The sequence below is a fragment of the Bufo bufo genome, chromosome 9 (genome assembly GCF_905171765.1).
Source record: "Bufo bufo chromosome 9, aBufBuf1.1, whole genome shotgun sequence".
Classification (NCBI taxonomy): domain Eukaryota; kingdom Metazoa; phylum Chordata; class Amphibia; order Anura; family Bufonidae; genus Bufo; species Bufo bufo.
This window is the reverse complement of record NC_053397.1, coordinates 226,786,947-226,811,452: the sequence shown is the minus strand read 5'-3', so window position 1 is coordinate 226,811,452 and position 24,506 is coordinate 226,786,947. Positions and strand designations below refer to the sequence as shown.

The following is a 24,506-nucleotide window of genomic DNA, read 5'->3' as shown; positions in this document are numbered from 1 at the left end:
CCGTCTATTATTTTATTCACCCAGTCAAAAAAATCTATAAGATTTGTTTGACATGATCTCCCTGAAGTAAACCCATGTTGTTTTCATCTTGCAATCCATGGGATTTTAGATGTTCCACAATCCTATCCTTTAATAGGGTTTCCATTAATTTGCCTACTATTGATGTCAGACTCACTGGTCTATAGTTGCTCGATTCCTCCCTACTACCTTTCTTGTGAATGGGCACGACATTAGCCAATTTTTTTAGCCAATTAGCCAATCATTGAAGCATTATCTCAGGATTGTCCGTCCCCATCCTCATCACTCCGCACTGATTCCATGTAATTCCACCATCCACCACTGGAGGCGCCAAGTGGCTCTCCTTGATACAGACAGGGCGCTCTCCAGGGCCACAGCTCCGGGGCCACACAAGGAGGGTATGCCTTAAACTAATGAGTAAGGAAAATAACGAGTCCAGGTGATGCCGGCTCCTCACTGCTCATGTGAGAGGAATTTTTGGATGGGTACAGGTCGCCCCAAGGAGGATCTGACTACTTTGCAGAACCTTCAGGAGCAGTGATCTGCCCGACCCCTGATTGTGTGCAAGGACAGAGGAGAATGAGAGTAGTAGTGCATGGCGTAATGATAGAAGACAATGGGAGTAGGAGTGCACGGTGTAATGATGGCGGAGGAATGGGAGTAGTAGTGCAGTTTTTTTGTTTAAGTCCATCAAAAGCCGCAAGCCCTGAACAGCTCCATCTCCCAAAAACAAAACTGTTCCGGTCTGTGAACGCAGTGTAATACCGTATAATAGTGATGTCCGGTTCATGAACGAATCCTTCTTTTGAATCGATTCTTTCACTGAACCGGAGGAGTGGATTCATCTGACTGCGCTGATCGGTGTGAGCCGCTCAGTCAGACTCAGTACATGCAGAGACTCCAGCAGCAGGTCTGGTGTAATATGATCCCACAGTGGAAGCCAGCCTTCTGCCAGACATACCAGACAGGAGCTGAAACATTGTATCTGTTTGTGCTGAGTTTCTCCACTCCACCCGTCCCACTAGAAGGTTCTAGTCCAGCAAAAACTGTGTATAAGGAGAGCAGTCAGAGCCCCTAGTGTGCTGCAGTTAGGGAACAGTGCTTGGAGGGGAGACTCTGCCAGGCTACTGAGTGACCAGAAGACGCTGAGACGGGGATACGCTGCCACAGACCCTGGATCACCAGCCTTGGACCAGGGTACCAGCCTTCAGAGAGAGCGGGACAGCTAGCTCAGGCCTTTCCTCAGCATCAAGCCCTTCTTCTGACAGGGAGGAGACTGGAGAAGCCAGCTCAGTGCACTGCCTGTATTGTTTTGCACTTGAGTTCTCCAGTAAAGAAGCCCCCTGGTTACTGCAGACCCTGACTCTCTGGACTTAATTTCCCATTGGGGTGCACCATGCCATTCCATCCCTTCCGGAGAGCAGCAACACGTGGTGAACACCTCAACGGTGTCCGGGGGACCCAGCGTAGCGTTGGGGCCACCCAAACCAGCCACTGCATTAACACACCCCAAGCTGAAAAACCCTTAACTGTGTTTTCAGGACAACTTCTCTGCTTAGCAAACACCAAAACAACAACCTTCATCATCTAGTCTATCATTAACCAGAACAGGAAGCCAGCAAGTGCCTGAACAACAACTCTCATCATCCAATCTATCATTAAAGAAGCACTCGCGCAAAAATGTTTATTCTCTGGCCTGTTGGAAAGGTCCATGATGTAAACCATACTGAAATTAATTTTCTTTACCAATGACTGTATTTGTGAGTTTTAACCTCCCTTCTGATCCTCAGCTGTGTCATGTGACAGCACTCTGACTTTCCGATAACACAGTCTCTTATGTGTGGACAGAATGCCAGTTTCTCTATGTAATCCTATGGGAGCCTCGACGTCAGTCTCATAGGAATGGAACAGTAAATAACTTCCTGCCCCATATCAATCGGAGATCAGCATGCTGGTCACATGACACAGCGGAGAATAAGAAGGGAGGTTATAACTCAAAAATATAGTCACTGGTGATAAGATTACTTCATGCAGCTTTCTAACAGGTCAGAGAATTAAGATTTTTGTGGAAATATTACCAAAACGACCACTACAACAACTCTCATCATCCAATCTATTAATAACCAGAACAGGAAGCCCAGCGAGCGCCGGGCATCAAAAAATTGCATGAAACTCATGATTGTTCCTCTCCACGGAAATCTTTAGTAAAAGGCGAAAGATTTATTCGTTCTGAAGAGAAACCAGAGTATACAGTTGCCAGGGGCTGGCAGTGCAGGGGGCCCGGGGGCCGCTCATCACACACACGGAGAGCGCTGTGTGCAGGTCACATGCTGCCTCTGCCGGATACAATGTATCTCATCTGTTGCTAAAACTTTACAATAAGTGAAGTTGAAACAAAAAGTAACAATTCTGAAGGACACAGCAGATGCATCCTGGGTATATGCAAATCAGCTCACTTCCTCAGCACCTCTGCTGCACCAGGCCTTTCAAATAAAAAATGTAAATCAGAAGAGGAAGAAGCTGCAAAGGCTGCAGGACCTGGAACAACCCTCCATCCCTGGTACTAAGGAGACATCTTCCAGTTTCACCTGTGTGAAGTTGGCACCCCATGTTCTTACAGTTCAAAAAGAAATACACCATTTGTTTGTTCCGCAAAAATGAACGTTTGTTTGTGCCGGTTCGGTTCCTGAGATATTGCGCGTTAGATTTTTATAAAGCCCCGCCCACTTTCCACCCCATGTTCTAAAATTTCAAAAATAAATACACCATTCGTTTGTGCCGCTTTGGTTTCCGAGATATTGCACGCTTGATTTGCTGAAACCCCGCCCACTTTCCACCCCATGTTTTTAACCCTGATCCTAGACCCCCCAGGTGTGCTGCAGCTTGCCCCCCCTCCCACAACTTTTTTTGGGGCACAAGCATATTATTTTATTTTTTTCTGCGTACGCTGACTGTGGCCGGGACTCTTAGCATCCGGCCACTGTTAGCGCATCGCACACCCCACCGCTGATCAACTTCGGACGGTTGATCAGCGAGTTTGAATTTTTTTTAAAAACATTTTTACATTTTTTGGCCTTTTTCTTATTTTTATTTCTATATTTTTTTGTCAGTTAGGTTTAGGGTAAGTTCGCAAACACCCGTCCCCCCCACACACTCCCCTATGGCCCGCCGGATGTTCTCGGCTGAGGATGACCCCACTTTCCTTTTGTCATCCCCGTCCTCCTCATCATCTAGCGATGATGATGAGACCCCAAGGCGGCGGAGACACCACCAGGCGGATCAAGGGGACTGCCATGCTACGGACCCTGTGGCACACACTACTACGAGCAGCTCTGGGGCTCTTACTAGTTTTCCGGCCCACCAGATAAGTCCACCGGAGCCCCCTTACCGGTGAACTTGTCTGGTATACCCCAGAGCGTTTTGAGCCCGTGATTCCTGATTTTGTAGGCCAACCAGGAATCCAGATTTCCACAGTGGGCTTCACTGAATACAACTACTTTAGTCTTTTTTTCAGTGACCACTTTGTGAATCTGATGGTGGAGCAGACGAGCCTGTACGCCCAACAGTTCATTGCTCAACACCCGGGCTCCTTTTTGGCCAGGCCCAGTGGCTGGACTCCGGTCTGTGCAGCCAAGATGAGGACATTTTGGGGCCTTGTGTTGCATATGGGCCTAGTCAAGAAACCTAGTGTCAGGCATTACTGGAGTGGGGACGTCCTCTACCAGACCCCACTTTACATTTTTTTTTTGGAAAGGCCTGGTGCAGCAGAGGTGCTGAGGAAGTGAGCTGATTTGCATATTACCCAGGATGCATCTGCTGTGTCTTCAGAATTGTTACTTTTTGTTTCAACTTCACTTATTGTAAAGTTTTAGCAACAGATGAGATACATTGTATCCGGCAGAGGCAGCGTGTGACCTGCACACAGCGCTCTCCGTGTGTGTGATGAGCGGCCCCCGGGCCCCCGGTACTGCCGGCCCCTGGCAACTGTATACTCTGGTTTCTCTTCAGAACGAATAAATCTTTCGCCTTTTACTAAAGATTTCCGTGGAGAGGAACAATCATGAGTTTCATGCAATTTTTTGATGCCCGGCGCTTGCTGGGCTTCCTGTTCTGGTTAATAATAGATTGGATGATGAGAGTTGTTGTTCAGGCGCTTGTTGGGCTTCCTGTTCTGGTTAATGATAGATTGGATGATGAGAATTGTTCTGAAGAACAAAATGTTAAAGGGAGTCTGTCACAGTATTTAACTTTTTTAACCCTTCCCACAGCTCCCTAGCATGCTTACAGTTAATAAAAATGTTACCTCTGGCATCAATCCTGGACTTCTAGAACCCTCAAAAACGATCTTTATAAGATATGCAAATGAGGGCTCGCAAGTGCCCAGGGCGGCGTTGCTCTCTTAGGTGCCCTGCTTGCTCAGCCTTCTCATTGCGTCCCCCCGCCCATCCTTTCCCTCTGACCGCCTTATTACTAACTTGTTATGCTGCCGATATCCCGCGCCGCGCACTCATTCCTTTGGCCGGCGCATGTGCACTACGATGCCCATTCCACAGTAACTATTGCGCGAGATATCGGCAGCATAACAAGTTAGTAATAAGGCGGTCAGAGGGAAAGGATGGCGGGGGGACGCAATGAGAAGGCTGAGCAAGCAGGGCACCTAAGAGAGTAAAGCTGCCCTGGGCACTTGCGAGCCCTCATTTGCAGATCTTATAAAGATCGTTTTTGAGGGTTCTAGAAGTCCAGGATTGATGCCAGAGGTAACATTTTTATTAACTGTAAGCATGCTAGGGAGCTGTGGGAAGGGTTAAAAAAGTGAAATGCTGGCTGGTGACAGACTCCCTTTAACTCATATCAAAGAAGAAAAAGAATACCTCAACAAGAGCCGCACATCTACAAAATTACAATTTATTTAGAAAACAGACACAACATAAAAAGAATTAAAATCGTTGTATACAACAGGTCTGGGCCATGTAAGCTGTGTATCGGCGCACGCCCATCTGAATCACCACAACTTCATGTATGAACCCCCACATCCATCAGCATATAATGATATAAAGTGCATGAAATCCATCAACAATGAATAAGAATAAAAGTACTTATCATAAAAATGGCATGATGGGGGGTGTCTGTGGCGGTCAGAACGGGCCCCATCATGCCATTTTTATGATAAGTACTTTTATTCTTATTCATTGTTGATGGATTTCATGCACTTTATATCATTATATGCTGATGGATGTGGGGGTTCATACATGAAGTTGTGGTGATTCAGATGGGCGTGCGCCGATACACAGCTTACATGGCCCAGACCTGTTGTATACAACGATTTTAATTCTTTTTATGTTGTGTCTGTTTTCTAAATAAATTGTAATTTTGTAGATGTGCGGCTCTTGATGCGGTATTCTTTTTCTTCTTTGATATATTGTACATTATATACCGTGGGCCGGCACTCCCCCTTCTTTATTGTTGGATGTGCCCCTATCTTCTTTGATTGCAGACTCCCTTTAACTCCTTATAAAACTTGTTTGGGCTGTGTTATTGGTATTTGCAGGATGCTTTATTAGGTTGCTTTTATTGCTAATATTCTCGCAGCAGCAGGACAAGGACTACTCCCCCTATTCTGCATGTTCGTACGACATGGTGAGAACGATGATAACTTTTGTAAGGTATATACACTGCGGGGATTTTGTCACTCTGTTCACAGACATGTAACAATTCTTTTTTAGATCTAACTGTTTAGAGATTGTGGATTTTGCTGGTGATAGATATTTTTATTTAAATATCACTCCTACTCCCATTTTCTTCTGTCATTATACCATGCACTCCTACTCCCATTCTCCTCTATTCATACACTGTGCACTCCTACTCCTATTCTCCTCTATTGTTACACCATGCAATCTTACTCCCAATATCCTCTATTCATTTCACTGTGCACTACTACTCCCATTCTCCTGTATCATTATACCATGCACTCCTACTCCCATTCTCCTCTATTTATTACACTATGCACTCCTACTCCCATTCTCCTCTATTCATTACACCATGCACTCCTACTCCCATTCTCCTCTATTCATTACACCATGCACTCCTACTACCATTCTCCTCTATTCATTACACCATGCACTACTACTCTCATTCTCCTCCATCATTACACCGTGCACTCCTACTCCCATTGTCTTCTATCATTACACCATGCACTACTACTCTCATTCTCCTCTGTCCTTGCACACAATCAGGGGTCAGGCAGATCACTGCTCCTGAAGGTCCTGCAAAGTAGGCAGATCCTCCTTGGGGCGACCTGTACCCATCCAAAAATTCCTCTCACATGAGCAGTGAGGAGCCGGCGTCACCCGGACTCGTTATTTTCCTTACTCATTAGTTTAAGGCATACCCTCCTTGTGTGGCCCCGGAGCTGTGGCCCTGGAAAGCGCCCTGTCTGTATCAGGGAGAGCCACTTGGCGCCTCCAGTGGTGGATGGTGGAATTACATGGAATCAGTGCGGAGTGATGAGGATGGGGACGGACAATCCTTCAATGATCTATCCAGGAATGATCAGCGCAGGTGAAATGCATGATGGTAAATAAATCACTGCAATGGGGCACTACAATATATGCAAATGAGAATATAAGGCTAAACCCTCACACTAGATGTTAAAATGAGACTTTAGCCAATATACAATTGCAAGAAAAAGTATGTGAACCCTTTGGAATGATATGGATTTCTGCACAAATTGGTCTTAAAATGTGATCTGATCTTCATCTAAGTCACAACAATAGACAATCACAGTCGGCTTAAACTAATAACACACAAAGAGTTAAATGTTACCATGTTTTTATTGAACACACCATGTAAACATTCACAGTGCAGGTGGAAAAAGTATGTGAACCCTTGGATTTAATAACTGGCTGAACCTCCTTTGGCAGCAATAACTTCCACCAAACGTTTCCTGTAGTTGCAGATCAGACGTGCACAACGGTCAGGAGTAATTCTTCACCATTCCTCTTTACAGACCTGTTTCAGTTCAGCAATATTCTTGGGATGTCTGGTGTGAATCGCTTTCTTGAGATCATGCCACAGCATCTCCATCGGGTTGAGGTCAGGACTCTGTCTGGGCCACTCCAGAAGGCGCATTTTCTTCTGTTTAAGCCATTCTGTAGTTGATTTACTTCTATGCTTTGGGTCGTTGTCCTGTTGCAACACCCATCTTCTGTTGAGCTTCAGCTGGTGGACAGATGGCCTTAAGTTCTCCTGCAAAATGTCTTGATAAACTTGGGAATTCATTTTTCCTTCGATGATAGCAATCCATCCAGGCCCTGACGCAGCAAAGCAGCCCCAAACCATGATGCCCCCCCCACCATACTTCACAGTTGGGATGAGGTTTTGATGTTGGTGTGCTGTGCCTCTTTTTCTCCACACATTGTGTTGTGTGTTTCTTCCAAACAACTCAACTTTGGTTTCATCTGTCCACAGAATATTTTGCCAGTACTGCTGTGGGACATCCAGGTGATCTTGTGCAAACTGTAAACGTGCAGCAATGTATTTTTTGGACAGCAGTGTCTTCCTCTGTGGTATCCTCCCATGAAATCCATTCTTGTTTGGTGTTTTACGTATCGTAGATTCGCTAACAGGGATGTTAGCATATGGCAGAGACTTTTGTAAGTCTTTAGCTGACACTCTAGGATTTTTCTTCACCTCATTGAGCAGTCTGCGCTGTGCTCTTGCAGTCATCTTTACAGGACGGCCACTCCTAGGGAGAGTAGCAGCAGTGCTGAACTTTCTCCATTTATAGACAATTTGTCTTACCGTGGACTGATGAACAGCAAGGCTTTTGGAGATACTTTTATAACCCTTTCCAGCTTTATGCAAGTCAACAATTCTTAATCGTAGGTCTTCTGAGAGCTCTTTTGTGCGAGGCATCATTCACATCAGGCAATGCTTCTTGTGAAAAGCAAACCCAGAACTGGTGGGTGTTTCTTATAGGACAGGGCAGCTGTAACCAACACCTCCAATCTCATCTCATTGTTTGGACTCCAGTTGGCTGACACCTCACTCCAATTAGCTCTTGGAGATGTCATTAGTCTAGGGGTTCACATACTTTTCCCACCTGCACTGTGAATGTTTACATGGTGTGTTCAATAAAAACATGGTAACATTTAACTCTTTGTGTGTTATTAGTTTAAGCCGACTGTGATTGTCTATTGTTGTGACTTAGATGAAGATCAGATCACATTTTATGACCAATTTGTGCAGAAATCCATATCATTCCAAAGGGTTCACATACTTTTTCTTGCAACTGTTCCATTCAAGAACATATCGGAGCCCGCGCACCCCGTCAAGGTATCTCAGTTGGCGCAGGACCTGCCGCTAAACCTATTTTCATTTGCATATATTGTAGTGCACCTTTACAGTGATTTATTTATCCACACATTATTCCGTATCGTGTAGGATTTTTTTGTGGCACATGTGGTCGGCTGCCGGCATCCTCCATTGTATGCATTAATTGCTGGGGATTGCCGTTTGCAGCGGATCACGTGGAGGATCTGCTCCCCCCGGTTATAAACACGCTACAGTATTTGGGGTTCTGAGCATTTCCTCCCATTAAGGCCACTTTATTCAGTGATTTGTCTAGAAATGCATGATGGGTAGTAAGCTGCTTCTGGGAGCGATGACATCATCACAGGGATGGTCTCCGCCCACTTGGTATATTCCTGCAGTGCAGCCATCATACATTATCTGGCCGGGTTACTGTACAGCGCACCTCAAAACTTTTGAAAAGCCCAAAGAGAAACGTTATCATTTCATATTACACTAAGCCACGCCTCTAACTCCGCCCCCTGCCTGTGTATACACGCCCAGTTCCCTTTGTGCCCCTGCATAGTAGTTATGCCCCCAATGGGAGACAGAGGAAGTCCGCTCCCTCTGTAATGGCGTAAATGCCGCAGACACTATTGCCTGCGGCATTTAAAGGGTTAAGCGGCCCGGATCTGTGCTCCTTCCAATCCGGGTCATTAGAGCAGGAGCGTGGCTCTCATGGGCGAGACGAGACCCCCGCATAGTAATGCTGCCCCCTTTCTGCCTCTGTACACTGGTTATGCCCCTGTTTCTGCCCCCACACAGTGGTTGTGCCCCTGTTTCTGCCCCCACACAGTGGTTTTGCCCCTTTGTGCCCCTGTTTCTGCGTCCGCACAGTGGTTGTGCCCCTTTTGTGCCCCTGTTTCTGCCCCCACACAGTGGTTATGCCCCCTTTGTGCCCCTGTTTCTGCCCCCGCACAGTGGTTATGCCCCTGTTTCTGCTCCCGCACAGTGGTTGTGCCCGTTTCTGCCCCCGCACAGTGGTTGTGCCCCTGTTTCTGCCCCCGCACAGTGGTTGTGCCCCTGTTTCTGCCCCTGCACAGTGGTTATGCCCCTGTTTCTGCCCCCGCACAGTGGTTATGCCCCTGTTTCTGCCCCCGCACAGTGGTTATGCCCCTGTTTCTGCCCCCGCACAGTGGTTATGCCCCTGTTTCTGCCCCCGCACAGTGGTGCTGCCCCTGTTTCTGCCCCCGCACAGTGGTTATGCCCCGGTTTGTGTACGGTGTCTATTGGCGGCTGTGTAACGTGTCACGGGCCCAGGAGCTGACAATCGCAGCACTCGGTGCTTTATGTGCAGGCGGTTTTGTTGCAGCTTTAATCGGATTTCCCCTCCTCATCCCCTGGACTGATCTGTGCAGGGGGCGAGCAAAACGGAGTCAAGACCCTCGTCCGGGTTCAGCTGCACAGTGAGTGCTGGTCCCATCCCCCGCCGGGGTCATTGTGTCTGTAACCTCCGCTGAACGTGGACTGTTCCGGGTCCTGCCCCCTCTGTGACTCCTCCCCCTCATCTGCATATTACCCAGGATGCATCTCCCGTGTCTTCAGACGGAGCGGTTTTTCTGTGTTATTTTTATGCTTTTTATTGTAGATATTTAGTAACAGATGAGACACATTGTATCCGGCAGAGGCAGCACGTGACCTGCACACAGCACATCCATGTACCCCGCGCTCTCCGTGTGTGTGATGAGCGGCCCCCGGGCCCCCGGCACTGCCGGCCCCTGGCAGCTGTATACTCTGGTTTCTCTTCAGATCGAATAAATCTTTCGCCTTTTACTAAAGATTTCCGTGGAGAGGAACAATCATGAGTTTCATGCAATTTTTTGATGCCCGGCGCTCGCTGGGCTTCCTGTTCTGGTTAATGATAGATCGGATGATGAGAGTTGTTGTAGTTTCTGGGATTGGTAGTTGTCATGAAACACAAATGTTAACCCCTGATGATGCTGGCTGGGGCTGTATTATTGGTGTATGTAGGGTGATTGTTTAGGTTGCTTTTAATGCTAATATTCTGGGAGCAGCAGGACAAGAACTACTCCCCCCAATATGTCTGGTGTGAACGATCTGATGAATGTTATACGGTAAAGATGGGAAGTTTGAATCTTTTACATGAATCTTGGATGCAGTTCCTGACAAGAAAGTGAACCGAAGCTCAGGAGCCGCACCTGACTGACAGCTGGAACAGCGGGCACTGATCTGGGCATTACACTGAGTAGGGGGCACTGATGTGGGCATTACACTGATTAGGGGGCACTGATGTGGGCATTACACTGAGTAGCGGGCACTGATCTGGGCATTATACTGAGTAGGGGGCACTGATCTGGGCATTACACTGAGTAGGGGGCACTGATCTGGGCATTACACTGAGTAGGGGGCACTGATATGGGCATTATACTGAGTAGTGGGCACTGATCTTGGCATTATACTGAGTAGGGGGCACTGATCTTGGCATTACACTGAGTAGGGGGCACTGATCTGGGCATTATACTGAGTAGCGGGCACTGATCTGGGCATTACACTGAGTAGTGGGCACTGATCTTGGCATTACACTGAGTAGGGGGCACTGATCTTGGCATTACACTGAGTAGGGGGCACTGATCTGGGCATTGCACTGAGTAGGGGGCACTGATCTTGGCATTACACTGAGTAGGGGGCACTGATCTGGGCATTACACTGAGTAGGGGGCACTGATCTGGGCATTACACTGAGTAGCGGGCACTGATCTTGGCATTACACTGAGTAGTGGGCACTGATCTTGGCATTACACTGAGTAGGGGGCACTGATCTTGGCATTACACTGAGTAGGGGGCACTGATCTGGGCATTGCACTGAGTAGGGGGCACTGATCTGGGCATTGCACTGAGTAGGGGGCACTGATCTTGGCATTACACTGAGTAGGGGGCACTGATCTTGGCATTACACTGAGTAGGGGGCACTGATCTTGGCATTACACTGAGTAGTGGGCACTGATCTTGGCATTACACTGAGTAGGGGGCACTGATCTGGGCATTACACTGAGTAGGGGGCACTGATCTGGGCATTACACTGAGTAGGGGGCACTGATCTGGTCATTACACTGAGTAGGGGGCACTGATCTGGGCATTACACTGAGTAGGGGGCACTGATCTGGGCATTACACTGAGTAGGGGGCACTGATCTGGGCATTACACTGAGTAGGGAGCACTGATCTGGGCATTACACTGAGTAGGGGGCACTGATCTGGGCATTACACTGAGTAGGGGGCACTGATCTGGGCATTACACTGAGTAGGGGGCACTGATCTGGGCATTACACTGAGTAGGGGCACTGATCTGGGCATTACACTGAGTGGGGGGCACTGATCTGGGCATTATACTGTGGGGGGCACTGATCTGGGCATTATACTGAGTAGGGGGCACTGATCTGGGCATTACACTGAGTAGGGGGCACTGATCTGGGCATTACACTGAGTAGGGGGCACTGATCTGGGCATTACACTGAGTAGGGGGCACTGATCTGGGCATTACACTGAGTAGGGGGCACTGATCTGGGCATTACACTGAGTGGGGGGCACTGATCTGGGCATTATACTGAGTGGGGGGCACTGATCTGGGCATTATACTGAGTAGGGGGCACTGATCTGGGCATTACACTGAGTAGGGGGCACTGATCTTGGCATTACACTGAGTAGTGGGCACTGATCTTGGCATTACACTGAGTAGGGGGCACTAATCTTGCATTACACTGAGTAGGGGGCACTGATCTGGGCATTACACTGAGTAGGGGGCACTGATCTGGGCATTACACTGAGTAGGGGGCACTGATCTGGGCATTACACTGAGTAGGGGGCACTGATCTGGGCATTACACTGAGTAGAGGGCACTGATCTGGGCATTACACTGAGTAGGGGGCACTGATATGGGCATTACACAGAGTAGGGGGCACTGATATGGGCATTACACTGAGTAGGGGGCACTGATCTTGGCATTACACTGAGTAGGGGGCACTGATCTGGGCATTACACTGAGTAGGGGGCACTGATCTGGGCATTACACTGAGTAGGGGCACTGATCTGGGCATTACACTGAGTAGGGGGCACTGATCTGGGCATTACACTGAGTAGGGGGCACTGATCTGGGCATTACACTGAGTAGGGGGCACTGATATGGGCATTACACAGAGTAGGGGGCACTGATATGGGCATTACACTGAGTAGGGGGCACTGATCTGGGCATTACACTGAGTAGGGGGCACTGATCTTGGCATTACACAGTAGGGGGCACTGATATGGGCATTACACTGAGTAGGGGGCACTGATCTGGGCATTACACTGAGTAGGGGGCACTGATCTGGGCATTACACTGAGTAGGGGGCACTGATCTGGGCATTACACAGAGTAGGGGGCACTGATCTGGGCATTACACAGAGTAGGGGGCACTGATATGGGCATTACACTGAGTAGGGGGCACTGATCTGGGCATTACACTGAGTAGGGGGCACTGATCTGGGCATTACACTGAGTAGGGGGCACTGATCTGGGCATTACACTGAGTAGGGGGCACTGATCTGGTCATTACACTGAGTAGGGGGCACTGATCTTGGCATTACACTGAGTAGGGGGCACTGATCTGGGCATTACACTGAGTAGGGGGCACTGATCTGGGCATTACACTGAGTAGGGGGCACTGATCTGGGCATTATACTGAGTAGGGGGCCCTGATCTGGGCATTGCACTGAGTAGGGGGCACTGATCTGGGCATTACACTGAGTAGGGGGCACTGATCTGGGCATTACACTGAGTAGGGGGCACTGATCTGGGCATTACACTGAGTAGGGGGCACTGATCTGGGCATTACACTGAGTAGGGGGCCCTGATCTGGGCATTGCACTGAGTAGGGGGCACTGATCTGGGCATTACACTGAGTAGGGGGCCCTGATCTGGGCATTGCACTGAGTAGGGGGCACTGATCTGGGCATTACACTGAGTAGGGGGCACTGATCTGGGCATTACACTGAGTAGGGGGCACTGATCTGGGCATTACACTGAGTAGGGGGCACTGATCTGGGCATTACACTGAGTAGGGGGCACTGATCTGGGCATTACACTGAGTAGGGGGCACTGATCTGGGCATTATACTGAGTAGGGGGCACTGATCTGGGCATTACACAGAGTAGGGGGCACTGATCTGGGCATTACACTGAGTAGGGGGCACTGATCTGGGCATTACACTGAGTAGGGGGCACTGATCTGGGCATTATACTGAGTAGGGGGCACTGATCTGGGCATTACACTGAGTAGGGGGCACTGATCTGGGCATTACACTGAGTAGGGGGCACTGATCTGGGCATTACACTGAGTAGGGGGCACTGCTGGAGGCGTTCTACTCTATGGAGGGCACTTCAGGGCTTTATACTGCTGCAGCCCGGTCATTATACTCCGTGTATTGTTCTGATGACTCACGATTCTCAATGAGTCTATAACTAAGTGCAATCATTCCATTCCTTTAGGCTTCATTCACACGTCCGTAATGTGTTTTGCGGATCCACGCAAAACACAAACACGGCAATGTGCGTTCCGCTTTTTGCAGACCGCACATCGCCGGCACTAATAGAATATACCTATTCTTATCCGCAATTGCGGACATGAATAGGACATGATCTATTTTTTTTCGGGAACGGAATTGCGGACGTGTGAATGTACCTTAACTAGTAGACCAGGCATGCTCAACCTGCGGCCTACAACTCCCAGCATGCCCGAACAGCCTACAGCTATCAGCCTACAGCAGGGCATTTTGGGAGTTGTAGTTTTACAACAGCTGGAGGGCCGCAGGTTGAGCGTGTCTGATTGGCTGCGGGGCGGGGAGGGGCGGGGCTGGCAGAAGGCTGGCTTCCACTGTGGGATCATATTACACCAGACCTGCTGCTGGAGTCTCTGCCATGTACTGAGTCTGACTGAGCGGCTTCACACCGATCAGCGCAGTCAGATGAATCCACTCCTCCGGTTCAGTGAAAGGAATCGATTCAAAAGAAGGATTCGTTCATGAACCGGACATCACTATTATACGGTATATACACTGCGTTCACAGACCTGGAACAGTTTTGTTTTTTGGGAGATGGAGCTGTTCAGGGCTTGCGGCTTTTGATGGACTTAAACAAAAAAACTGCACTACTACTCCCATTCTCCTCCATCATTACACCGTGCACTCCTACTCCCATTGTCTTCTATCATTACGCCATGCACTACTACTCTCATTCTCCTCTGTCCTTGCACACAATCAGGGGTCAGGCAGATCACTGCTCCTGAAGGTCCTGCAAAGTAGGCAGATCCTCCTTGGGGCGACCTGTACCCATCCAAAAATTCCTCTCACATGAGCAGTGAGGAGCCGGCGTCACCCGGACTTGTTATTTTCCTTACTCATTAGTTTAAGGCATACCCTCCTTGTGTGGCCCCGGAGCTGTGGCCCTGGAGAGCGCCCTGTCTGTATCAGGGAGAGCCACTTGGCGCCTCCAGTGGTGGATGGTGGAATTACATGGAATCAGTGCGGAGTGATGAGGATGGGGACGGACAATCCTGAGATAATGCTTCAATGATCTATCCAGGAATGATCAGCGCAGGTGAAATGCATGATGGGTAGTAAGCTGCTTCTGGCAGCGATGACATCATCACAGGGATTGTCTCCGCCCACTTTGTACATTACTGCAGTGCAGCCATCATACATTATGCACGGTGTAATGATAGAGGAGAATGGGAGTAGTAGTGCACGGTGTAATGATAGAAGACAATGGGAGTAGGAGTGCACGGTGTAATGATGGAGGAGAATGGGAGTAGGAGTGCATAGTGTAATAATACAGGAGAATAGGAGTAGTAGTGCAGTTTTTTTGTTTAGTCCATCAAAAGCCGCAAGCTTTGAACGGCTCCAACTTCAATAAAGCAAAACTGTCCCAGGTCTGTGAACGCAGTGTATATACCATACAACAGTCATCAGATCGAGCGCACCCGAAGTGTACACCAGACAGAATGGGGGTAGTAGTCCTCAACCTGCTGCTCCCAGAATATTAGCGCTAAAAGCAACCTAAAAAAGTCACCGTGGAAACACCAATAATACATCCCCAGCCAAGGGGTTAACATTTGTGCTTCAGGACAACCACCAAACCAAGGAACTACAACAACTCCCATCATCCAATCTATTATTAACCAGAACAGGAAGCCCAGCGAGCGCCGGGCATCAAAAAATTGCATGAAACTCATGATTGTTCCTCTCCACGGAAATCTTTAGTAAAAGGCGAAAGATTTATTCGATCTGAAGAGAAACCAGAGTATACAGCTGCCAGGGGCCGGCAGTGCCGGGGGCCCGGGGGCCGCTCATCACACACACGGAGAGCGCGGGGGACATGGATGTGCTGTGTGCAGGTCACGTGCTGCCTCTGCCGGATACAATGTGTCTCATCTGTTACTAAATATCTACAATAAAAAGCATAAAAATAACACAAAAACCGCTCCGTCTGAAGACACGGGAGATGCATCCTGGGTAATATGCAGATGAGGGGGAGGAGTCACAGAGGGGGGCAGGACCCGAAACAGTCCACGTTCAGCAGAGGTTGATGGGACCAGCGCTCACCCGCACAGCTGAATATTATGTAGACCTGTATATAATAAAGTGTTTGATGCCCGGCGCCATTTATATCCTCACGTGCTGGGGCAGCTGCAGAACCTCCTGCTACACCCCGGCAGGGGGCGATGGGGGCATCAAGTCACTGCTCTCCAGTCACACCCAGAGCTGCAGTCACAATGCTGATGTTATGTAATGTCTGATGCCCTATTCAGATGTGACTGGAGTATAAGGCCTTGTTCACACGTCACTGATTGGGAGCCAAAACCAGGACTGGAGCCTCCCCAGAGATCAGGAGTAAGGGACCAATCTGCTCCTGTCCTGTGTTCAGAGCCGCTCCTGGTTCTAGCTCAAACTCACTGATGGAAATCACTGACCGAACACTGACGTGTGAATAAGGCCTTTTACTCCAGTCACACCCGGAGCTGCACTCACTATACTCCAGTCACATCCAGAGCTGCACTCACTATTGTCTTAGGGTTATGTGAATGTGGTGGTGTGTACGTTTCTCTTTGTAGCACACCAGACCTCTGCGCAGTGTGAACGCGACTCGTCTACGGCGCTGACCACAGAGCAGACCTGCAACAGACGGAGAACCTGCAGTGTAGCCTCAACACTGAGCTCATGATGGGAGTTATACTCCATGAGAAGCCCACCTTACCCATCCCCCAGATCCTGGAGCCCCTCCACCCTGCTGCCCCAAGATTCTGGAGCCCCTGCCCCCGAGTTTCTGGAGTCACTGCCCCACTGCCTCGAGAATCTGGAGCCCTTGCCCCCGAGATCCGTGCCTGCGCTGTGCATAGTGTACAGTACAGGATCTGCGCTTGCGCTGTGTATAGTGTAAAGAACAGGATCCGTGCCTGCACTGTGTACAGTACAGGATCTGCGCCTGCACTGTGTATAGTGTACAGTACAGGATCTGGGCTTTGTATAGTATACAGTACAGAATCTTGGTCTGCGCTGTGCATAGTGTAGAGTACAGGATCTGCGCCTGCGCTGTGTATAGTGTACAGTCCAGGATCTGCACTGTGTATAGTGTACAGTACAGGATCTGCGCTGTGTATAGTGTACAGTACAGGATCTGCGCTGTGTATAGTGTACAGTACAGAATCTTGGTCTGCGCTGTGCATAGTGTAGAGTACAGGATCTGCGCCTGCGCTGTGTATAGTGTACAGTCCAGGATCTGCACTGTGTATAGTGTACAGTACAGGATCTGCGCTGTGTATAGTGTTCAGTACAGGATCTGCCCTGTGTATAGTGTACAGTACAGGATCTGTGCCTGCGCTGTGTACAGTGTACAGTACAGGATCTGCGCCTGCGCTGTGTATAGTGTACAGTACAGGATTTGCGCTGTGTATAGTGTACAGTACAGGATCTGCGCTGTGTATAGTGTACAGTACAGGATCTGCCCTGTGTATAGTGTACAGTACAGGATCTGTGCCTGCGCTGTGTACAGTGTACAGTACAGGATCTGCGCCTGCGCTGTGTATAGTGTACAGTACAGGATTTGCGCTGTGTATAGTGTACAGTACAGGATTTGCGCTGTGTATAGTGTACAGTACAGGATCTGCGCCTGTGCTGTATATAGTGTACAGTACAGGATTTGCAATGTGTATAGTGTACAGTACAGGATCTGTGCCTGCGCTGTGTACAGTGTACAGTACAGGATCTGCGCCTGCGCTGTGTATAGTGTACAGTACAGGATTTGCGCTGTGTATAGTGTACAGTACAGGATTTGCGCTGTGTATAGTGTACAGTACAGGATCTGCGCCTGTGCTGTATATAGTGTACAGTACAGGATTTGCAATGTGTATAGTGTACAGTACAGGATCTGTGCCTGCGCTGTGTACAGTGTACAGTACAGGATCTGCGCCTGCGCTGTGTATAGTGTACAGTACAGGATTTGCGCTGTGTATAGTGTACAGTACAGGATTTGCGCTGTGTATAGTGTACAGTACAGGATCTGCGCCTGTGCTGTATATAGTGTACAGTACAGGATTTGCAATGTGTATAGTGTACAGTACAGGATCTGCGCCTGCGCTGTGTACAGTACAGGTTCTGTGCCTGCGCTGTGTATAGTGTACAGTACAGGATCTGCTCTGTGTATAGTGTACAGTACAGGATCTGCGCTGTGTATAGTGTACAGTACAGGATCTGCGCTGTGTATAGTGTACAGTACAGGATCTGCGCTGTGTATAGTGTACAGTACAGGATCTGCGCTGTGTATTGTGTACAGTACAGGATCTGCGCCTGCAATGTGCATAGTGTACAGTACAGGATCTGCGCTTGCACTATGTATAGTGTACAGAAAAGGGTACGTGCCTGCGCTGTGTATAGTGTACAGTACATGATCTGCGCCTGCGCTGTGTATAGTGTATAGTACAGGATCTGCACCTGCACTGTGTATAGTGTGCAGTACAGGATCTGCGCCTGCGCTGTGTACAGTGTATAGTATAGGATCTGCGCCTGCAATGTCTATAGTGTACAGTACAGGATTTGCGCTGTGTATAGTGTGCAGTACAGGATCTGCGCCTGCGCAGTGTACAATACAGGATCTGTGCCTGCAATGTGTATAGTGTATAGTACAGGATCTATGCCTGCGCTGTGTATAGTGTACATTACAGGATCTGCGCCTGCTCTGTGCATAGTATACAGTACAGGATCTGTGTTTGCACTGTGTATAGTGTACAGTACAGGATCCGTGCCTGCACTGTGTATAGTGTACAGTACAGGATCTGCGCCTGCGCTGTCACTGTGTATAGTGTACAGTACATGATCTGCTCCTGCAATGTGTATTGTGTACAGTACAGGATCTGCGCCTGCGCTGTGTATAGTGTACAGTACAGGATCTGTGTCTGCGCTGTGTATAGTGTACAGTACAGGATCTGTGCCTGCGCTGTGTATAGTGTACAGTACAGGATCCGTGCCTGCACTGTGTATAGTGTACAGTACAGGATCTACACCTGCGCTGTGTATAGTGTACAGTACAGGATCTGTGCCTGTGCTGTGTATAGTGTACAGTACAGAATCTGCGCCTGCGCTGTGTATAGTGTACAGTACAGGATCTGCACTGTGTATAGTGTACAGTACAGGATCTGCACTGTGTATAGTGTACAGTACAGGATCTGCGCCTGTGCTGTATATAGTGTACAGTACAGGATCTGTGCCAGTGCTGTATATAGTGTACAGTACAGGATCTGCGCATGCGCTGTGTATAGTGTACAGTACAGGATCTATGCCTGCGCTGTGTATAGTGTACAGTACAGGATCTGTGCCAGTGCTGTATATAGTGTACAGTACAGGATCTGCGCTGTGTATAGTGTACAGTACAGGATCTACGCCTGCGCTGTGTATAGTGTACAGTACAGGATCTGCGCCTGTGCTGTATATAGTGTACAGTACAGGATCTGTGCCAGTGCTGTATATAGTGTACAGTACAGGATCTGCGCCTGCACTGTGTATAGTGTACAGTACAGGATCTGCACTGTGTATAGTGTACAGTACAGGATCTGCACTGTGTATAGTGTACAGTACAGGATCTGCGCTGTGTATAGTGTACAGTACAGGATCTATGCCTGCGCTGTGTATAGTGTACAGTACAGGATCTGCACTGTGTATAGTGTACAGTACAGGATCTGCGCTGTGTATAGTGTACAGTACAGGATCTATGCCTGCGCTGTGTATAGTGTACAGTACAGGATCTGCACTGTGTATAGTGTACAGTACAGGATCTGCACTGTGTATAGTGTACAGTACAGGATCTGTGCCAGTGCTGTATATAGTGTACAGTACAGGATCTGCGCTGTGTATAGTGTACAGTACAGGATCTACGCCTGCGCTGTGTATAGTGTACAGTACAGGATCTGCGCCTGTGCTGTATATAGTGTACAGTACAGGATCTGCGCCTGCGCTGTGTATTTTGTACAGTACAGGATCTGTGCCTGCAATGTGTATTGTGTACAGTACAGGATCTGTGCCTGCGCTGTGTATAGTGTACAGTACAGGATCTGTGCCTGCGCTGTGTATAGTGCACAGTACAGGATCTACACCTGCACTGTGTATAGTATACAGTACAGGATCTGTGCCTGCGCTGTGTATAGTGTACAGTACAGGATCTACACCTGCACTGTGTATAGTATACAGTACAGGATCTGTGCCTGTGCTGTGTATAGTGTACAGTACAGGATCTGCGCCTGCGCTGTGTATAGTATACAGTACAGGATCTGCGCCTGTGCTGTATATAGTGTACAGTACAGGATCTGTGCCAGTGCTGTATATAGTGTACAGTACAGGATCTGCGCCTGCGCTGTGTATTTTGTACGATACAGTATCTGTACCTGCGCTGTGTATAGTGTACAGTACAGGATCTGCGCTTGCACTGTGTATAGTGTACAGTACAGAATCTGTGCCTGCACTGTGTATAGTGTACAGTACAGGATCTGCGCCTGCGCTGTCACTGTGTATAGTGTACAGTACATGATCTGCTCCTGCAATGTGTATTGTGTACAGTACAGGATCTGCGCCTGCGCTGTGTATAGTGTACAGTACAGGATCTGTGCCTGTGCTGTGTATAGTGTACAGTACAGGATCTGCGCCTGCGCTGTGTATAGTATACAGTACAGGATCTGCGCCTGTGCTGTATATAGTGTACAGTACAGGATCTGTGCCAGTGCTGTATATAGTGTACAGTACAGGATCTGCGCCTGCGCTGTGTATTTTGTACTATACAGTATCTGTACCTGCGCTGTGTATAGTGTACAGTACAGGATCTGCGCTTGCACTGTGTATAGTGTACAGTACAGAATCTGCGCCTGCACTGTGTATAGTGTACAGTACAGGATCTGCGCCTGCACTGTCACTGTGTATAGTGTACAGTACATGATCTGCTCCTGCAATGTGTATTGTGTACAGTACAGGATCTGCGCCTGCGCTGTGTATAGTGTACAGTACAGGATCTGTGTCTGCGCTGTGTATAGTGTACAGTACAGGATCTGTGCCTGCGCTGTGTATAGTGTACAGTACAGGATCTGCGCCTGCGCTGTGTATAGTGTACAGTACAGGATCTGTGCCTGCGCTGTGTATAGTGTACAGTACAGGATCTGCGCCTGCACTGTGTATAGTGTACAGTACAGGATCTGCGCCTGCGCTATATATAGTGTACAGTACAGGATCTGTGCCTGCGCTGTGTATAGTGTACAGTACAGCATCTGCACTGTGTATAGTGTACAGTACAAGATCTGCGCCTGCACTGTGTATAGTGTACAGTACAGGATCTGCGCCTGCGCTGTGTATAGTGTACAGTACAGGATCTGTGCCTGCGCTGTGTATAGTGTACAGTACAGGATCTGCGCCTGCGCTGTGTATAGTTTACAGTACAGGATCTGCGCCTGCGCTGTGTAAAGTGTACAGTACAGGATCTGCGCCTGCGCTGTGTATAGTGTGCAGTACAGGATCTTTGCCTGCGCTGTGTACAGTGTACAGTACAGGATCTGCGCCTGCGCTGTGTATAGTGTACAGTACAGGATCTGCGCTGTGTATAGTGTACAGTACAGAATCTGCGCCTGCGCTGTGTATAGTGTACAGTACAGGTTCTGCGCCTGCGCTGTGTATAGTGCACAGTACAGGATCTGCGCCTGCGCTGTGTATAGTGTACAGTACAGGATCTGCGCTGTGTATAGTGTACAGTACAGGAACTGCGCCTGCGCTGTGTATAGTGTACAGTACAGGATCTGCGCTGTGTATAGTGTACAGTACAGGTTCTGCGCCTGCGCTGTGTATAGTGTACAGTACAGGTTCTGTGCCTGCGCTGTGTATAGTGTACAGTACAGGATCTACGCCTGCGCTGTGTATAGTGTACAGTACAGGATCTGCGCCTGCGCTGTGTATAGTGTACAGTACAGGATCTACACCTGCGCTGTGTATAGTGTACAGTACAGAATCTGCGCCTGCGCTGTGTATAGTGTACAGTACAGGATCTGCACTGTGTATAGTGTACAGTACAGGATCTGCACTGTATATAGTGTACAGTACAGGATCTGCGCCTGCGCTGTGTATAGTGTACAGTACAGGATCTGCACTGTATATAGTGTACAGTACAGGATCTGCGCCTGTGCTGTATATAGTGTACAGTACAGGATCTGTGCCAGTGCTGTATATAGTGTACAGTACAGGATCTGCGCTGTGTATAGTGTACAGTACAGGATCTACGCCTGCGCTGTGTATAGTGTACAGTACAGGATCTGCGCCTGTGCTGTATATAGTGTACAGTACAGGATCTGCTCCTGCGCTGTGTATTTTGTACGATACAGTATCTGTGCCTGCACTGTGTATAGTGTACAGTACAGGATCTGCACCTGCACTGTGTATAGTATACAGTACAGGATCTGTGCCTGTGCTGTGTATAGTGTACAGTACTGGATCTGCGCCTGCGCTGTGTATAGTATACAGTACAGGATCTGCGCCTGTGCTGTATATAGTGTACAGTACAGGATCTGTGCCAGTGCTGTATATAGTGTACAGTACAGGATCTGCGCCTGCGCTGTGTATTTTGTACGATACAGTATCTGTACCTGCGCTGTGTATAGTGTACAGTACAGGATCTGCGCTTGCACTGTGTATAGTGTACAGTACAGAATCTGCGCCTGCACTGTGTATAGTGTACAGTACAGGATCTGCGCCTGCGCTGTCACTGTGTATAGTGTACAGTACATGATCTGCTCCTGCAATGTGTATTGTGTACAGTACAGGATCTGCGCCTGCGCTGTGTATAGTGTACAGTACAGGATCTGTGTCTGCGCTGTGTATAGTGTACAGTACAGGATCTACGCCTGCGCTGTGTATAGTGTACAGTACAGGATCTGCGCCTGCGCTGTGTATAGTGTACAGTACAGGATCTGCGCCTGCGCTGTGTATAGTGTACAGTACAGGATCTGTGCCTGCGCTGTGTATAGTGTACAGTACAGGATCTGCGCCTGCACTGTGTATAGTGTACAGTACAGGATCTGCGCCTGCGCTGTGTATAGTGTACAGTACAGGATCTGTGCCTGCGCTGTGTATAGTGTACAGTACAGCATCTGCACTGTGTATAGTGTACAGTACAAGATCTGCGCCTGCGCTGTGTTTAGTGTACAGTACAGGATCTGCGCCTGCGCTGTGTATAGTGTACAGTACAGGATCTGTGCCTGCGCTGTGTATAGTGTACAGTACAGGATCTGCGCCTGCGCTGTGTATAGTTTACAGTACAGGATCTGCGCCTGCGCTGTGTAAAGTGTACAATACAGGATCTGCGCCTGCGCTGTGTATAGTGTGCAGTACAGGATCTGTGCCTGCGCTGTGTACAGTGTACAGTACAGGATCTGCGCCTGCGCTGTGTATAGTGTACAGTACAGGATCTGCGCTGTGTATAGTGTACAGTACAGGATCTGTGCCTGCGCTGTGTATAGTGTACAGTACAGGTTCTGCGCCTGCGCTGTGTATAGTGTACAGTACAGGATCTGCGCCTGCGCTGTGTATAGTGTACAGTACAGGATCTGCGCTGTGTATAGTGTACAGTACAGGATCTGCGCCTGCGCTGTGTATAGTGTACAGTACAGGATCTGCGCTGTGTATAGTGTACAGTACAGGTTCTGCGCCTGCCCTGTGTATAGTGTACAGTACAGGTTCTGTGCCTGCGCTGTGTATAGTGTACAGTACAGGATCTACGCCTGCGCTGTGTATAGTGTACAGTACAGGATCTGCGCCTGCGCTGTGTATAGTGTACAGTACAGGTTCTGTGCCTGCGCTGTGTATAGTGTACAGTACAGGATCTGCGCCTGCGCTGTGTATAGTGTACAGTACAGGATCTGCGCCTGCGCTGTGTATAGTGTGCAGTACAGGATCTGCGCCTGCGCTGTGTATAGTGTACAGTACAGGATCTGCGCCTGCGCTGTGTATAGTGTACAGTACAGGATCTGCGCCTGCGCTGTGTATAGTGTACAGTACAGGATCTGCGCCTGCGCTGTGTATAGTGTGCAGTACAGGACACGTGACTGTACCGCTAGTCTCCATGCACACGGCTATGTCATATCCATGTAACACCTGACGCCTGCCGGCCGGACCCTATTTTCTCCCTAAAAGCTGGAGCGCCTCTTTAAGCCCCTGACTGTTTTAAATAAAGAAGCAGCTCACCTGCTTAGTGGCGCTCCGCCCATGGTCACATGCACTGCTGCAGCCAGTCACTGTCCTCTGGGGTCACAGGCTGCTCGGGGACACTCTGAAGCCAGTGAATGGCTTCTGCACATGACGACGGACGGGGCCCTCAGCGCTGGAGCGGAGCGCCACTGAGGGCCTTGAGTTTAGCTTGGGGGTCAGACAACCCCTTTAAACCTCCACCATCCTGTTTTGTGTGGTCTAAATAAAGCTTGACACAAATAATTTTGTTTTTATTGAAATAACTTTATTACCAACGACTCCTGGCAGTCACTGAATCCTGGAGGACCACCCCCCGCGTCCAAACTGGAGAGGAAGCCCCGCCCACAGACAGTGACTCATCTGCATACCCATGATGCACCGGGACAG

The 24,506-nt window shown here is 48.8% G+C and overlaps 7 non-coding genes across 7 annotated transcripts; 3 read left to right on the top strand and 4 right to left on the bottom strand.

Annotated features, from left to right (window-relative positions):
• Window positions 1–418: 418 nt before the first annotated feature.
• Window positions 419–567, top strand: LOC120979979. The gene has a single exon (XR_005774460.1). It is a non-coding gene; the product is annotated as a U12 minor spliceosomal RNA (small nuclear RNA).
• A 1,585-nt stretch (window positions 568–2,152) lies between these two features.
• LOC120979893 lies at window positions 2,153–2,267 on the bottom strand. The gene has a single exon (XR_005774393.1). It is a non-coding gene; the product is annotated as a U5 spliceosomal RNA (small nuclear RNA).
• A 1,739-nt stretch (window positions 2,268–4,006) lies between these two features.
• Window positions 4,007–4,121, top strand: LOC120979888. Its single transcript, XR_005774388.1, has one exon. It is a non-coding gene; the product is annotated as a U5 spliceosomal RNA (small nuclear RNA).
• Window positions 4,122–6,255: 2,134 nt separating this feature from the next.
• LOC120979974 lies at window positions 6,256–6,404 on the bottom strand. Its single transcript, XR_005774455.1, has one exon. It is a non-coding gene; the product is annotated as a U12 minor spliceosomal RNA (small nuclear RNA).
• Window positions 6,405–10,096: 3,692 nt separating this feature from the next.
• Window positions 10,097–10,211, top strand: LOC120979890. Its single transcript, XR_005774390.1, has one exon. It is a non-coding gene; the product is annotated as a U5 spliceosomal RNA (small nuclear RNA).
• A 4,412-nt stretch (window positions 10,212–14,623) lies between these two features.
• LOC120979978 lies at window positions 14,624–14,772 on the bottom strand. Its single transcript, XR_005774459.1, has one exon. It is a non-coding gene; the product is annotated as a U12 minor spliceosomal RNA (small nuclear RNA).
• Window positions 14,773–15,546: 774 nt separating this feature from the next.
• Window positions 15,547–15,661, bottom strand: LOC120979889. Its single transcript, XR_005774389.1, has one exon. It is a non-coding gene; the product is annotated as a U5 spliceosomal RNA (small nuclear RNA).
• Between the last annotated feature and the right edge of the window lie 8,845 nt (window positions 15,662–24,506).